A 7,465-nucleotide genomic window follows, 5' to 3' on the forward strand; every position below is an offset into this window, starting at 1 on the left:
ACAGAGTTCCAGACGTGGGCAAAGGACTCTCGTAATAGGAGCTCAGAGTTCGGGGGAATTTAATACAATAATCGTGTGTTCAGGAAAATTTTCTGCCATTGCAGCTCATTTTTTCCCCTGAGTGAATCTGCTTTATTTAGAACGGCCGGCGGTTCCAAAAGCCTGGGGCCTCCCCCAGCCCGAGTGCCCAGCTCCATGTGGACCCACTTCCCAGCAGTCCTGCAGTTCCCATGCAGGGACAAGATGATTGCTTTCTAATTGTGGTGAAACACACATCACATCAGATATACACTTTCTAAGTGCACAGTTCGGTGGCATCAGGCATATTCACACTGGTGCAGCCATCCCTGCCATCCTTGGCAGAACTTCCTCAGCTTCCCAAACTGAAGCTCCTTCCCCATTAAACACAAGCTCCCCGCTTCCTTCTCTAGCCTCGGGCACTCACCCTCCACTTTCTCTTTGTGAGTTTGTCTTTCCTACATATCTCCTGTGTGTGTGTGTGTGTGTGTGTGTGTGTGTGTGTTAGTCGTGTCCAACTCTTGTGAGCCCATGGACTGTAGCCTGCCAGGCTTCTCTGTCCATGGAATTCTCCAAGCAAGAATACTGGAGTGGGTTTTCATTCCCTCCTCACATATCTCCTATAAATGAAGTCATATAATACTTGTGCTTTTGTACAAATATCAGCTTATTTCATCCAGCAAAATGTCTTCAAGCTTCATCTATGCCGTAGTACATGTCAGGATTTCATTCTTTTTATGGCTGTATAATAGTTCAGCAAATATATAAACCACATTTTGTTTCTTCATTCTGCAAAGTTATTAAGAGTTTGAAGAGATTGCATTACATAGTTTGGATAGAATAGACATATTTTATTCAACTTGTTAATAATAAATTGCTACTGTAATAATATTGTCTCCTGATTCATGAACATAGAATCTTTCCATTTATTTCCAACTCCTTTAACTTCTACCAGCAGTATTTTGTAGTTTTCAGTGGACAAGTCTTTCATCCCCTTGGTTAAGGTTTTCCATAGGTAATTGTATTCTTGCTGATGCTTTTATACATGGAACTTTCTTAATTTCGTTTGCAAATTGTTTATTGTTAGTGTACAGAGACACAGTTGAATTTTGTGTGGTGGGAATGCTTTTTAGCATGTGTTGAGAGGTTAGGAAATACCCATAAAAAGAGAGGGTTACAAAGCCTTGTTGTATTCATCTTTTTTGCAGTTTTAGGACTGATAAGCAACACTCAATTAACTAAGGTTAAGGTACACAGTGTAATGACATGAGGAACATATATTATGAAACAATTAACAATTGTTTAATATCTGTCATTTCATACAGATACAAAGAGAAAGAAGAAATACTTTCTCCTTGGGAGGAGCACCCCCAGGATGTACTCTTACCTTTCCTGTAAACCCCAGAGCAGCGTTAACTGCAGTCTCTAGATCACATGCCTAGTCCTTATTCTTCCTGTAACTGTAAGCTTGTACATTTTGACCACTTTCCTCCACCTCCCCCCACCCCCGCCCCCACCACCATCTCTGATAACCACAAATCTCAGCTCTTTTTCCATTAGCTTGGTTTTTTGGGTTTTTTATTTATTTAGGGGCGGTTGGGGTTTGTTTTTGGTTTCTTTTAGATTCCATATGTAAGTGAGGTCATAGCATAATGCCTTCCTAGTTCAACCATGTTGTTGCAAATGGCAAGATTTCACAATTTTTTGTGGCTGAGTACTATTCCACTGCTCACATAACCACATTTTCTGCAGTGACACATCACCGACGACACATCTACGATACTTAGGTTGTTTCCCGGTCTTGACTTTTAAACGATGCTACAATGGCCATGAGGTACTGATACATTTTCAAGTGAGTGTTTTCATTTCCTTTGGGTAAATACTCAGGAGTGGAATTGCTGGGTCGCATGGTAGCTCTAGTTTTAGTTTTGGAGGACCCTCCACAGTCTCCACAGGGACTGTAACTTGCATCCTCACCAGCTGTGCACAGGGCTCCCCTCCCATGCATCCTCTCCAGCTCACTGACTCTTATCTCTGAGATAACAGCACTCTGACTCCTGGGCTCCCCTTCTTTGCTGGTGAACTGAGATCAAAGGCCTACTAAAAGCCAAAGAAAGAAGAGAAAAAGACTGTCCTACATAGGAAGCTAATCTCTAGGGGAAAAGCCTGGGGTTTCGGTTTTTTTAAAAAAAAGCAAAAAACAGAGGCTTTGGTCTCTGGTTTAGAGGAATTGCTGTTGCAGATAATTCATTTAATTGTGGACACTTCGTAAATAAGTACCGGGCACTGCCTACAGACTGGGGATAGAGCAGTGAACAGGACAAGAATCCTACCCTTGGATGGCAACACATGCTGTGAAACTGAGGAAGCAAAGAGAGGAAGGAGGAGACCCCAGAGGGTAGGGGTGCAGTCAGAGCCTGCCGGGGACAGGTGACCTTGTGGGGCCAGAGCCCAGGAGGGGCCTAGCACAGCACAGCCACTGCGGGTGACCCAGAGGGCCCATGGCTGCAGAGCGTTGTAAAACAGCAGACTGAGTAACGTCAGAGTCTGTAGGCGTAAGCACTAAGCACCTCCGGGTTCCTTGTGCCCAAAGCACAGCTTTTAGCACACCCTCCTCAGGGCCAAATTTGAGTCTGAAATGTTAATGAAATAAGACAAAGAGGAAATTGCCTCCAATTTAGTTTCATAGCTCAGAAAATGTTCACTTTGTGTGGGCAGGGTAACCAAAAGCAGCATGGTTAAATTAAATCACGACTTTTGCGAAGTTGCTGACTCAGAGAGACACCCTGTGTTTCCAGAGAACATGTGACTTCCAGGGGAAGCAGCCTGCTTCTGACAAGGAAGACTCTGCTGGTCCCAACAAATGCACCTCTAGGCCCATCACAGTGCTTTTCCACAAAGTCCAGGGTTCTGTGAATGGCCAGCAAGTTTCAGAAGACCTGGGGTGAAAGTTCTCCAGGAGAAATAATTCATGGCCTCATATTCCTCAGGGGCCCTTCCGCTTTCAAATTCCAGTTACACATTCAAATAGCTGTTACCTGAGATCAGGGGCCAGACATGCTGAGGGCCTGCCCACGTGGGCATAGCCAGCCTGTCCTAACCAGGGCCCCGCAGTGTGGGGCGAGCACACAGGGGCTCAGCAGAGATCTCGTCACCACGTCCCAGGAATTTTCTCAGCCCCCAGACGCAGGAGGTGAGGTCAAGAATCCAGAATTGGACATCGAGCTAGTCATCTTATCATTCAATAAGGAAAATTCCCCATAAACAAAGAAGACATAGAATAAGTGGCTCATGTTAAGGACAATTATTTATATGTTATGAAATGTCTGAACTCCGTCCCCTGAGAACAAACTATCTTGATGTATTTCTTCAGCTTCGCTGAGAAAAATTCCACAATAATAAACATGAGATGTCGGCCCTTTTTATTCTCCAGCAAAAAAGAAGTGAGACTCTGCTCTGGCTGCCTCAGCACAGACCCATGTGTGAAACTAAACAAAAGGCTTCAGAAAGCGAGGGGGTTTGGGCAGTGCCATCCCAACCCAGCCACCCCCAACCCGTGGACCCCAGCAACATGGGAAAGACAAGCAGGTCCAGGCTCACCCATTTAACCACAGACTCAAAATGAGACAGGCCGTAAGTCCACGCCAACAAGACTCAGATGTCGTTACTCTAACAGTTATCGATCAACACCTATAGAGGGCCATCCCTGGTGCCTCAACAGGAAAGAATCCGCCTACCAAGGCAGGAGACTCAGGTTCGATCCCTAGGTCGGGAAGATCCCCTGGAGAAGGAAATGGCAATCCACTCCAGTATTCTGGCCTGGACAATCCCATGGACAGAGGAGCCTGGCAGGGCTACAGTCCATGGGGTCACAGAGACGGACACAAGGGAGCCACTAAACAACAAGAACCAAACCACCACCTCCAGTGTGCCACAGTCCTGGCTCCAGACGTTGTGACCTGTCCTCAGGTAGGAAATGCTTCTCAGATCCACTGTCTATTCACAGCCAGGAACCCAGGACTGTGGGAAAGGCAGTGTCCCCCAGGAGGCAGTGAAGACCCTTGTCTCTGGTCCCCTCCAGGACCTCCACATGCCGGGGGGAGGTGCCACCTGCCCTCCGCGGCAGCGCCATGCCTTCTACAGGGCCAGCAGGCCCCTCCGCAGACGCCTGAGAAGGACTGGACCAGGCAGGGAAGACTCCAGGGAAATCTTTCCAAATTGCTTTATTCGATGCTGTATTCGAGTGAGTAATATAAAGGCAGCTCCGAGGACACCCAGGAAACGGCCAGAGGGCCTGCTGACCAATTCTTGTCGACCTTGAAAATCAGGGGAAGGTGAGGACAGGAAACAGGCAGGTACCACCCCAGGGCGTAGAGCACACTCATGGCAGAGAAAGCAGGACATGGGCCAGTTCACCCGGAGCCCTCCCCGCCTCGGGTCTCAGGGGCAGGAGGCCGAGCCCAGTGGAGCTGCTCTTCCTGGGGTCACTCGCTCCCCTTCTGTAATCCCCAGTCCCGTGCATGGAACCAGGATCTGGGACAGGACCCCGGGCAGTGCTGGTTGGGCCTGCACTCAGTGGCCAGATGCGCTGTCCTCTCTAGCTGTCCAGAGGTTCTGGGCCTCCAGGAAATCTACCTGGTTCCCGAGCCAGCCCCGTCACCCCTCACCTCCTAGAGAAGGGCCCCCAGCACCAATCTGGGGGCCACAACCAGCCGGCGCTTTCCCTTTCTCAGAATGAAAATAATCACTCGGAGGTAGGAAGCAAAGGCACCCCCCATACCAGCCAAGCCAGGATCTTCAGGCCTGAGCTCCGACTTCCTCTCCAGAGCACCCCAGCTTCTGCAGGGAGTACAGCCTCAGGACACAAGACAATAGAAAGTGAGCTTCGAGACTTTTGCATCTTGGGCTCAGACTTGGAAACGCTAATCTGCACTGACTCTTCCAGGAAGCGCCGAAAGCCTCCGGAGACAGGGAGCTGCTCGAGATTCCCTGCCCAACCTAACAGGCCGTTTGAGACGTTTTAGGCAGGTTTCAACCAAAGAGGCAAACGTGTGGGTGCTTATCTGAACCGAACCCAAACCTTTGGAATTTTACACCTCACTCTGGAAACCCTCGCTGCGTGCTGTGACCTGCAGGTCCCGGGCGGGTGCTGTCTGCTGGGAGGCGGAGCCACCTTTACATACACCTGTTCGCTCAGCGCGTCAGGCAGCCGACACAGCCAGGCAGCCCTCCTCCGACTTGGCCTATGATCCTCTGAGCCCCTCTGTATGGTCTGTGCAACCACCAAGCTTAAAGGCAAGGCCCGTGGAATGCCTCGCAGTTGGAGAATCACAGGACGGCTTTATCCTAAATCCACCTGGAGCGACTCAGAACAGGTATCAGCTAGAAGGACAATTAGGGGGCGTGTGATGCCAGGAACTTCTGCCAGTTTTTACCTGTTGGAGCTGTTGGGAAATAGACCTGTCTCTGCTGAAAACTGCACTTGTACCTGCACGCAGGATGTGGGAGGGCGAGCAGGTGTTTGTAAGCCTAGTTATGCTCCTGACAATGCTCCTGTCTCACTCACAAAGAATGCTTGCTGCTCAGACGCTTCCAGCAGGGGACACACCCGGGGCTCGGAAGCCTGAGGAGTGATCCGTGATGGGGGACGGGGACAGTGCCCACTCGTAAGCGTGGATTTCCACAGCCGACATGATCTGAATTCTCTTCATTAGGAAGCGAGCAGTTTTGGGTTTTCACGCCTAACTGCTCTGTGCTGTCAAACAGTAGAAAAGGAAGTGGACCTGGGAGCCAAAATCAGGGACCCCCTCACCACCTTCTCCTCCTCCAGGGGCTGGCGTCTCCACCCTTCCTAGGGCAGCATTCTCAATGCTGGGAAAGGACCACCCCGCAACAGGAGCAGAGGCTGCTAAGAAGTGAGGCCCGTCTCCAGTGAACCTGAGGGCTCAGAGCCTCCAGTCAGTGCTCCCAGGACTCAGGGCAGGAGCACTCTGGTTCTGCTGCGCTTGAGGGCGCCCTTCTCCAGGTGTGCCAGGCACGCAGCAGACACTGGCAGGCAGCAGGGCACAGCTCCTGTGTCGTGACAAAGGAACAATCACTGGAGGTTTCTTTACATGCACCCAGGCTGCCTCCTTCTTCACTGGGATGGGAGCTGCACAGTGTGGGTGAGAAAGGATTAGTAGCTCAGTCGTATCCAATTCTTTGCGACCCCCGTGGTCTGCAGCCTGCCAGGCTCCTCTGTCCACGGGATTTCCCAGGCAAGAATACTGGACTGGGTAGCCATTCCCTCTTCCAGGAAATCTACCCAACCCAAGGGTCGAATGAGTTGGGTCGAATGAGACCCAATGAGTCTCCTGCATTGACAGGTGGATTCTTTACCATCTGAGCCATCAGGTGGGTGAGAAGGGGCCCTGGAATCTTCCTTCCTGCTGTGTGTGCAGAAATCTGAAACCCAGGTGTCAGCAAGTGTCCTGTGCAGGCTGAGGCCTGGGCGGATCCAGTCCTCTGTCTACAGCTGCCCCCTGCTTGGCCCCAGCAGTCAAACCACCCTGTCAGGAAGTGGTCAGCGCTCTATTCTCAGTCTGCGGTCCGCGGCCACCGGTGCGATCAGTGCTGTGGTTTCCCCGGAGGTTCAGTTCACAAAGTGCCAGAACAGTGCCAGTGCCACCTACTCCCTCTACCCGCCATCCAAAAGACCTTTCCAGACCCCTGAGACGACTTGTAAAGACCTTTCTGGACCCCTGAGAAGACTCATAAACACAGAGCAGCCAACTTTCCCTCTGAAACTGGAACACAGAGGCCCAAAGCCCACTTCCTGCAAAGAAAGGAGTGAAAATGTTGGAACTAAGTCAGGTGCAGGAAGGTCTCCCTTGCCCTTCCCAAGGATGCTCAGGGTTGTAGGAGCAAGTGGCAGGAAGATGGGAGGTCAAGAGCCTGAGACAGACCGGGCTCACAGAGCACCTGGGGAAGCACAGGTGTGGGCGCTGTGTGCGTGGACACATGTTCCCCCGCCACAGGACTTCTGCCGCCTGCCTGCAGTCCCCAGTGCTGTGAGCTGCTCCACGGAGCCTCCCTCACATCCTCCGCCCTCGTGGATGGACCCCGCGAGTAGGTGAGGGGTGGAGGTTTGAAGCCAAGAAACCAAGTCTGAACCAAGACTGGGTTTACCTGCAGACAGCACTTTATCCCAGAGCTGCAGGGTCAGATGCGTTACCCTTAATTAGGGCCTTGAGATGGTGACAGCACTGGGACTGGGAGATGGGTGCGCAGGGATTCTAGCCCCCCACCCCCAGCAGCCACGCCACCTGCCACAGGGGCGCAGGACCAGGCAAGCAAGAACATCAGTTTCACTGTTCCCAGGCCTCCCCTCCACGCCCCCACCCACTGCCAGTTGCAGATACCCCAGAGACTGGTGTTCATGGTCCTCAGGGACCCCCATGGGCGGGCT

Source organism: Bos mutus, chromosome 14, assembly GCF_027580195.1.
Source record: "Bos mutus isolate GX-2022 chromosome 14, NWIPB_WYAK_1.1, whole genome shotgun sequence".
Classification (NCBI taxonomy): Eukaryota; Metazoa; Chordata; class Mammalia; order Artiodactyla; family Bovidae; genus Bos; species Bos mutus.